This window comes from Palaemon carinicauda, chromosome 6, assembly GCF_036898095.1.
Source record: "Palaemon carinicauda isolate YSFRI2023 chromosome 6, ASM3689809v2, whole genome shotgun sequence".
Lineage (NCBI taxonomy): Eukaryota > Metazoa > Arthropoda > Malacostraca > Decapoda > Palaemonidae > Palaemon > Palaemon carinicauda.
Window position 1 is genome coordinate 140,398,015 of NC_090730.1, and position 10,862 is coordinate 140,408,876.

General features: G+C 33.7%; 1 protein-coding gene across 1 annotated transcript in view; it reads left to right on the plus strand.

Annotated features, from left to right (window-relative positions):
- The window catches only part of LOC137642208 (uncharacterized), a 35,621-nt gene continuing 24,759 nt past the window's right edge, over positions 1-10,862 (plus strand). Inside the window, exon 1 of the mRNA XM_068374745.1 lies at positions 1-458. The gene's annotated coding sequence lies outside the window, so the exon portion shown is untranslated. The remainder of the gene's footprint in view (positions 459-10,862) is intronic.

The window sequence follows — 10,862 nt, forward strand, 5'->3', positions numbered from 1 at the left end:
AGAAAATCCCCCACTACGGTGACTTCAACGCTGCGCTGCACATACAGTTAGTTCTTTTGGAAGCTCGTGCGAGGCAAGTGATACTATTCATGTGAACCGATTTATGTTCGATGGAAGACAAGCAAAACGAGAGATGTCTGATCTGTAGACGTACGAGACGTCTATAAAGATATCGACTGGAAGCGTTTTAGACTCATACGAAGACTAAAGGAGTATGAGTCACATTGGAGTGAAAGTGAATCTCTTGATATCATAGTGGGTGATTCAGTCATGCCTTCACCCACGCTGAGGCAAGAGTAACCCTGTGTTATTTCGTCTCCGGAGAAACTGATAAGAATCTTAGAGCGTTAGAAATAGGAATCACTGGGATTATCACGCACGATTTTGGGAATATCAAACACGATGGAGAAGATGAAAAAAGTGATGGTTGTGTGAACAATTAAGATATGAAATAAAAGGTAAATTTTTAAAGTATTTCTAGTATAGGTTGTGCTGAAGTCTCACTAACACACAGGCAAGCAAATTGAAAAAGAAAATATAACAAAATCCTTGTGAGTTAAATCCAATCGGGGGTGTTTTTTTATTCTAATGTATTATATGTCGACATACTTCACATTGTGTATAGGAATTATTACTCATATATACAATATATTGGTGGTAGAACATTTATTTACAGTAGCATCCATTTTAGTAAAACGTTATACTTTCACACTGAATATATTTATGCTTTTCTCCCCTAACATGAAAAGAAACTATGATGATTTTCATTCTTCTTTTCATTGAAGAAAGATGCTGTTAAAACATGTGCTCACTTCGATAAAAAGTGTCCTTTTCCGTTTCTATGCTTTTCTTAGCCAATTCCCTTGAGGGCTCTTGCTTACAATAGGTGGTAAACTAAAACTAGACGTGACTGGTGAAGCTTGTGTCCTTATGACCCTACTCTTGGCATACTGTAAGCAGTGAGGAGTCCCTTTGTTGTCTCCCATCTTCCTTAAACTTGCCATCATCCGCCTCTTGAGTCTGGTACGAATTAGTTGTATAATCTTACTAACTCTACCTTTCTTCTATTCCTATCTCTTATTTAAGGACGAACCTTTTGGAGGAAGTTTTCTGTAAGTCACGGAGCGTGATTCAATGATCTCGTTAAACTTATTAGGAATAACTGTCTTCAGTCATATAGGCTATATATATATATATATATATATATATATATATATATATATATATATATATGTGTGTGTGTGTGTGTGTGTGTGTGTGTGTGTGTGGGCACGCAGAGAGGAAAAGAGAAATGTGTGTATGCGAGTGTGTTTGTACACGGAGAGAGAGAGAGAGAGAGAGAGAGAGAGAGAGAGAGAGAGAGAGAGAGAGAGAGAGAGAGAGAGAGAGAGAGAGAGTTTCTCTTCAATGGGTGTGTCTGCAGGTATCAACCTCCCAGTTTTCCACTACCCCCTTTGTTTGCTTATCACTGCAGCCGACCAACAATCATCATACTATAACGCATTTTTCTGTTGACATCAGAACGATGAATTTTTCAGGAAATGGGCTCAATTAGCTTTCTCTTAACCGCTATCATTCTCTGGAGTTGCAGGAAAGAAAGGCAAGTATGATAATACTTTACAATGGGGGCAAATATATATATATATATATATATATATATATATATATATATATATATATATATATATATATATATATATATATAGTATATGTGTGTCGTATATATATACTCTTAAAATCATATGTCGCTTAAATGCAAAATTAAACAAAAGGTATGGTCCTATACGGTTTCATCTATTAAAGCGTATGAAGTCCCGAAATGTCTTCATTGACAAAAATAACCACAATCATGCCTATTATTTAATTTCCCTATTGGTATTGATATCTAAATCAGGGATAGCTCCATAGACTTTTAAGTTATTGTCCAATAACTTAAAGATGAGAGTCAGATTTGAAGATTGAATAGAACAATATCCAAACCATTGCAGTGAAAGGCTTAAAATTACTTCCACAGAATAGATGGATCCTCAAAATTCTCAATGGAACTGCCCCATATAACAATATTTCTTGTAACTGAAGAAGAGAAAGAACAGACATGTTTCTAAAAACTGAATTATTAATCGACAACGATGCCTAGAAATTTGAATGAACTGCATGTAGTTAAGGGAACATTATCAATGAAAAAGACTCGGATGGGAAGGATCTATTGTCCTAGACCACCTAAAAATCATATTTTGAATCTTGTAGGAATTTAACTTAAACTCCTATAAAGTGTACCATACGATAGTTTTAGCTAGATCTCTATCATTAGATTTAGCAACCACAGATCTACTCAGAGGATGAGATCAAAGCAAAAAGAGCTGCACCATCTACATAAGTAACAAGTCTGTTTTCAAGGCCAAGCCACATAACATGCACATGTGATACAAAAAGTAAAGGGCCAAGAATACCACCTGTCGAACACCAGAGATTATATTCCTATAGTCTCATGGTTTCACCAATAACTATTCTTTGTAATATGTTAGTTTAAAAGTCAGTAATAATATCAAGAATTTGTCCACTAACTCCTCCCTGTTCAAGTTTGTTTAGCCTCAAGAATAACACTGCCCAAGTTCTGCTAAGGTCAAGACGAATTCTATGAATTTCACGGCCAGAACACTTTAAAATGGAAAAGAAGCATCACGCGCACCAACGCCCTTGCAAATGTCAATATTTTCCTTCCCTTATGTACACTCATGCGCATTTCCTATGACAGCCGTTACCCAGATTGAGAGATTGATTTTCAGAAGCTAATAATCAATTTTACTCAGGATCCTTCGTCTCACAACAGACATAAGCCTATTTTCTAGTTCACTGATTCAATTTCCCAATCTTCTAATCTTCTATCTGACAGTTAACTGTCATATGACATATTCCATGAACAGATTGCTAAGACTTTTATTGATGATTATATTAGACTCAGAATTCTTCAATCAGCCATTAAATTTTTAACAACATAATTGCTAAGATGGTGGTGATATATGTTTATTAGATATCAATTAACTAACTATAGTTACGAGGCTTTTTCAAACTAATTCGTCCAATTCTTCCAAGAAATGAGCCTTAACGAGATATAAATTTTATCACACATGTGTACGACACCTTATCCCTTTTAATTTGGTTTGGAATTTACATTAGTCTAAATTGATATCGTTAGTTTAGTCACTTTGCATTTCCAATAGAACACACGGTGATTCTTCTTGAATTAAATTTAGCAATTCCTTCCGCTATCAATAACCAAACGGTAAATAGGAATCCTCAGCCAGCCCGACATTTGTTCCACATGTTTTCATAGATTTTGACCCATTGATGACGAGTTTATCTAAGATGCTAAAATACGCCAGTTTCATTGTCAAACTACTTCCAACTCACTAAACCAATAATGATCATTATTTCATGGGTGAAAAGGGATGTTTCTCTGAACCACATCCTGTTTTAAATAGGTCACATTAGAGCTCAAAAGTACAACAGCCCCAGTTTTCTATTTGGACAATCATATTGACTTTTCCACGGTATACATATATGTTAGTTTAAAATTTACAAGGTCATTTTTTCACCCCAAGGCTATTCGTAAAGTATTCTTATATTACCTCTTCTCAAAATTGATTACTTCAACTGGCAATTATGATGTAATTACATGTGACACCAAACAAGATAAAAAAGGACACATTTTAATTTGTCTAAACATTTTGTTTGTAATGTCATGCTTTGTATTATGTATTGAAATTAAATTCTAAAGTTAAATAAATTTCCAAGATTCAGAGTTGATAACAGAAGCCTTAGATATCTAGAAGCCAAAAGTCGTGTCTGAGACGTTCATGGTTCAAACTCAAGTCCACTTTCCCTCCACGATAACCATGAATATCTTCAAAGTTTTTCTCTCAAAATCGAGCGCATTCCTTCATGATCGCCCAAAAGTTAACTAGAATTGTATAAAAATCACAACAAAAGACAATTTACGTTCTCATGGTCAACTTTTAAAATACCAATAATAGTAAGAACCTCACAAACTTTCCAGAAGCAGGTGCAGCGTTTAAGTCCACTTTCCAATAAACTATTTTCGCCCGAGGAGAGGAAAATTAATATGCAGTAAAATTAGCTGAATTATTCGTGCTTTACTTTCCTTCACGCCATTCCATCTGTTAGTGTGGTAGATTATTTCCTCCTGCCATTCATATATCTTGAAATGTTTCGATATATTGGGGAAATTTTGTTAGTTTTTTTTTTTTTTTTTAATTTGATGCTTAACTTACTTACATTTTCCTGTAAAAGTCATGTGTTCTTTCTTCGTTCTTCCCTACTGTTGCTTTCCGATGATTTTTTTTTCCCTAACTTGACATATCACCTGGTCCCAATTTTTTATTAATGTTATTTAATGACCACTGACTACCTTGTTTTAAGGGAAACATCGAGCAAACCTTTGTCATAGATTACTTGCTTTCACACACTTCATTATGTCAGGAATAATAAAGGAAAGCGCCCTTCTCAATATCTCTATAGCATACGTGTTCATTACGGTAAAATTTGTTTTCTTTTTACTAAGAAACAAAATAGATTTCTTGAAAATAAACTATGTTAAAGTAATTTGGAACTATAAATCTACTTTGGAATTTTCCCTAGGTATATTAATTTTTCTCTTTTGGCAGGATAGTATATATTGTCAGACAGTCCTCCATATGAGTGGGTGTACATATGATATGAGAGAGATATTCTTCTGGTGTCACATGCGACCTTCTCCTCCAGCACTGTCTTCCGTTTCCGTTGTTTCTATCTTTGAGTGACGCATTTTCTGTTTCCTCTTAAGGCTTCTGTTCCCCGCCACCTGGCCCTTTGACCCCCAGAGTTCCCACAGCAGCCTTACCCAGGAAGTGCCAACCTGCAAGGTCGCTGGGAAGCCACCCAGTTCACGTCACATAGACTGTCTTGTGGTCTAGTTGGCTTCTGTTACTTGGCTACTTAAAGGCTGCAAATTCCACCTTTTGAAAAGCCATTTAGCGCTAGGGAGGAAAATAGTAAAATCTCTCTCTCTCTCTCTCTCCTCTCTCTCTCTCTCTCTCTCTCTCTCTCTCTCTCTCTCTCTCTCTGGGTGGATTTCAGAGAACGTTTCCTCTCTCGAGCTAGTGATGAGGATGGCAGGTACATCCTCACCAAGATTCTAAGAGAAGCCCGTTTTATGATGCCAGTGGAATTTTTAAGTTCGTATCGGAAGCTGGCCATATCACCCTTTTTTAAATATCTTAAATTTTAAATGTTTCATCAAATCATTTATTCTTTGGATTTTATCATAAGTTATTAATTCGTTATGAAGCACACTCCAATCAGCATCAATTACCATTGATGTCATGATGCCAAATAATTACCAATCATTCATGTATTCTCTCTTTGATTAGTTAATTATTGATCACACCGACTACCTCTGCCATCCCTCCCTTCAGTATCTGTTTGGTTACTTGCCATGCAGTAGGGGTGGGGCAGGGTGCACTTCCTCAGAGCGAGGTGTGCCAGGAATTCAAATGTCCAACTGTATATGAAGACCAATCATCTCTACAGGCCTCTCAAATGTACTAATTTCTTCGTGACATGCTACTGTCTTAACCCCAGAGAATATTTCTCTTGGATTTTCTAAAGCACTAACGCTAATTCCAACACGAATTGTGGCCTATTGGTAACGTTTCTGTCTGGTGATCGCCAGGATGGGGTTCGAGTCCCGTTCAAACTCGACAGTTCATTCAGTGGCTGCAACCTAACAATCCTTGTGAGATAAGGATGGGGAGTTTGGGGGAACCTATAGGTCTACCTGCTGAGTCATCCACAGCTATTGACTGGCCCTCCCTGGTTCTAGCTTGGATGGAGAGGGGGCTTGGGTGCTGATCATACATACATACATACATACATATATATATATATATATATATATATATATATATAATATATATATATATATATATATATATAGTCAGTCTTAAGTGCAATGTCCTGCTTGCTAGGGCAATGTCACTGTCCCTTGCCCCTGCCATTCATGAACGACCTTTAAATGTTGTTATTGGCCATTATCCTGAGTAGTGCCGTAAGAAATGCTATCCTACGTAATAAGGGTAATCATTAGCGAAGAGGCATTTATTTATCACTATTGCGTTTAGTTACAGTCATAATGTGTTTACTGCAGATAAACGAAAGTAAATACAGGGCAACAGTGACACTTTTCATGTGTGGGTGAGCGATCGTTTTTATGTGAATACATATGGACTGCAAATTCCTCTAAAGTCTTATCGAAATAAATGATACCATGAAAGTTTGGTATATCAATAAAAAATCATAACTGATAAAATCTTTTTAAATTATCTTAGATCGGGTGTGGTATAATGCAAGAGATTTCCGAAGACTAAGAGAAAATTTTAGATGGATATAATCAGACCTTGAATATAAAGTAATTATCATTAATGAAGATTACCACAAAGAATGAATATTGGATGACAATAGTATGTTTTTTTAAGCAGAATATTTTTCATTGTTACTTCCGTCAGCGAAGTTGGAAGGAAGTTATGTTTTCGCCCCTGTTTGTGTGTTTGTAATTTGTATTTGTTTGTTTGTGAACAACTTCCTGGCTGCAATTTTAATCGTAGAGTAATGAAATTTGCATGGATTAACTGTTATGTAAAAAGCTGGAAATGATTAAATTTTTAAAGGTCTAGGTCAAAGGTTAAGGTCATGGTAAAGCAAAATTCCCAATTCAGGCAATCAGCCTTAAGTTTGGACATCGTTATCACAGAGACTTCAAACTTGATTCATATTTGAGTGTATGAAAATCCACGCCAATTGATACATGTTAAGGTCAAAGGTCAAAGTCAAGGTCGAGCAAAAGATCGAGAAATGGGAAGCCGCGTCGGAGGTCTGCGCTCTACTGAGTGCCAATCTAGTTTTTCCTTTTTCCCGCAAATAGACAGATTGATACAATTCACCAAATTTTTTTCCACCCGTCTCAATATACAGGCAAAGAATTTTTAAATGCAAAGATCATCATGAAGATTTATAAACTAATTAAAACTAAGAAATATAATCTATGAATCAGCTGCAAGTATGATTTAGGATGAAGCAAGCAGGCAACCATATGGCGACTTTTTTGTAGCTTTTCCGTGTCTGGAAGGTTTGTTGTTATCCTTGAGAAAGGAAATACCATGATTTCTTTAGTGCTGAAATTCATTATTGGGTTTCGTTCTTCAACTCAGCGTCCTCTTAGTTACTTTTTCTTACTATGCATTGTTAGAAAATTAAAGATGACTTTCCTAAACGCCTCGATATTTATATGAAGGATTTTTTCAAGACTTTTGGTTTGGTCCCAAAATATTTTCGTTATCTCGTGCTGTTGAAATTAAGCTAACAATCAAATTCGTGGTTTTCGTCCAATAGTTTTAGCCCATTCAATTCAATTCCTTACTAACTGAAGTCCAACCTCTCAGTAGAATCACTATCTCCATACAATAGTGTTCCTGGGGATTCTTTCTTCGATTTTGAAGAAAAGAACGTAGAAGATCTGTCTGGTCCAGATTCCATGTTGTTTGATCAGCAATTCTCAGAATAAAAACTCGATGACCTTGTTAAATATCTTGTGAGGTAACACAATGTTGAATAACAGTTGCACATCTTATTGCGTGGGTCATAAGTCACTAATGGTAGTGTCTTTGGGATAGGAACGATATTCATCATAGTAATTTATACGGCGGTCTTGAATGCGTTTAATCATGGGTAGGTACGTGTGATGTTACATTGCACGATAACGTTCAGAATGAAAGCTGTCAACTTTCTTCATCTACAGAGTCTAACTCACACAATCCTTTTCCCCAGAGGTAGGTTTCGGTTTAAAACTTTACGTTAGGCATTTCATATTGAAAGATGGTGGGAACGTCCACTATTATGATCAGCAAACAGCTCCGAGACGCTCAGAACTTTGGTTTTATTCATGATATAGAAAGTGAAAGTTGCATGTTGAAAGGGAACGGTCGAAGAAGTGGCAAAAAATTTTATAAAAAGTAAGACTCAGTCTGAAAGTTTATAGCATTCAAAGATAGTGCTTTGGGGGTTGGGAGAGAAGTAAACCTTGAAATACAGGCTGGGCTAGGTCAGTAAAACATAATTAAGATTACAGACACCCAAGAAAGCGTTTGTATATATGTATGTATGTATGTATATATATATATATATATATATATATATATATATACATATATATATATATATATATTATATATATATATATATATATAATTTATATATATACAGTATGTATATATATATATATATATATATATATATAATTTATATATATACAGTATGTATATATATATATATATATATATATAATTTATATATATACAGTATGTATATATATATATATATATATATATATATATATATATATTTATATATATACAGTATGTATATATATATATATATATATATATATATATATATATATATATATATATATATATATATAGCCGTAGGAACGTCTATCTAAATATGGAGGAAGAGCTTATCTCTTTGGAAGACGACGGAAACCATGGTGGTTTCAGTAGGGTAAATCCCATCGTGGTCCACAATGCTGCCCTGGGAAATGCTAAAGGTTTGGAATACAAATATGGTACTCCAAGGCAAAAGACCGCTTAGAGACTCCTCGGTGGAAGGATATGCTCTCTAAATGGCAGATGAACCTATTCATCCAAGGCCAATGTTAACCACACTTTCAATTCTGTTGAATTCTGAAAAAGGAAATCACAACATTCGTGTCACTCTGTACCGAGTGAGTAACATGGCATGGCATGGCATGTAGTCCACACCCTGTACTGAGATTGAGAGAACACGAGTAGGCTGAGGACATTGCAGTTGGAAAAGCTTCTATGCTGGTGTATCTATCTGCTAAGTATCACACAATGGTTCGTCCATAATTCAATCATGACATGAGTAAAGCATTGGCCACTGTAGTAATTTTACCTGCAGCCACCATGTAATAGAAGAAATAACTTTACGTTATAAAGCATTCTCTCTCTCTCTCTCTCTCTCTCTCTCTCTCTCTCTCTCTCTCTCTCTCTCTCTCTCTCTCTCTCTCTCTCTCTCTCTCTCTCTCTCACACACATATATATATACACATAAATATTATATATATATATATATATATATATATATATATATATATATATATATATATATATATATATATATATATATATATATATTCAACGTGTTATCCATGCATTTATGCATAAAACAATATATAGAATTCAACTATAATAGATTTACGTGTAATATACGACCTAATTTTGAGGTAACATCGAAATTCCAAATATTCATTATATATACTGTATATATATATATATATATATATATATATATATATATATATATATATATACTGTATATATATATATATATATATATATATATATATATATATATATATATATATAGAGTAAGTTAGTTAGTTAGTTTGTAAGGCAACTATTTACTGTGCTTTGAATTTTAGAAAAAATAATGAATACATTAAACATTTTCACTTTTGATAAAAAGAATTCTCCTATTTTTATCAACGTTTTACAATGCAGGATGAGAAAGAATCGTAGAATAAACAACCCTCTACAGGAAAGAAAAGTTAAAAAAGATGATGAAATAACAGTAGGTAAATGTAAAACTTATAAAAGCAATGAGTGGAAAGTGTGCCTGCGTGAAAGCCTCGAGCGAATATGAACTTGAACGAAAATCTGTGGCAGATTTTGGTTCATAGGCACTAGAAAGGTCAGGGTTTTAGAACATTCCGTTTAAGGTCACACCCAGCGTCACGTAACTAATTTTAGCACCTGAAATGATCTAATGACAAGAACGGTGGCACAGGCTGGCCAGTCAGATGGAGGAAATGAGCAGTCGAGTAATAATAATAATAATAATAATAATAATAATAATAATAATAATAATAATAGTAATAATAATAATAATAATAATAATAATGATGATAATAGTAATAATAATAATAATAATAATAATAATAATAATAATAGTAGTAGTAGTAGTAATAATGATAATAATAGTAATAATAATAATAATAATAATAATAATAATAATATTAAAAACAATAATAATAATAATAATAATAATAGTAATTATAATAACATTAATAATAAAAATAATAATAATAATAATATCAATATTAATAATAATAATATTAATAATAATTATCATTATTATTATCATAATGAATCGACCGTTTTCATTAAGAATAATAAAAGTGTGATAACGAGAAATTTCGTTACAGTCATGAAAAACATGTGAAATTCTCTTAAGAGGGACGACGAATTAGAGGAACAAAAATATGTAGTATAGAGATCAGAGATAAGATACGTAAGCAGAAAAAAAAATTAAGAAAAAAAGAAGGCGGAGGACGGAGGAGAGAAACAGCGCGTATCAGATTGTGATTAACATTGCCAAAAAGGACGCTGTTATGCTCACAGTTCTCCGTGTAATTGCTACAATTTGTAGTTCAATTAAGGTTCAACGTACTATATCTCTCTGTCTGCTGTTATTATCATTCTTTATTGTATATGCATTACTTAGGAATGAGTAAATATCATGAATTTATTTAGCAAGTATTGGTATTCTATTCTTTTTTTTTATTTTTATTTTTTTCTTTATTTTTTGCGCGCGGCATAAATCGTACATGAGTCATCCTATATTCACCTCATAAATATTACTTTTGTAGAATTCTCATAATTCAATTATTTAATTATCATACACATAAAATATTCACAAACACTACGGTAAGTTGACCTTTCTTCCAG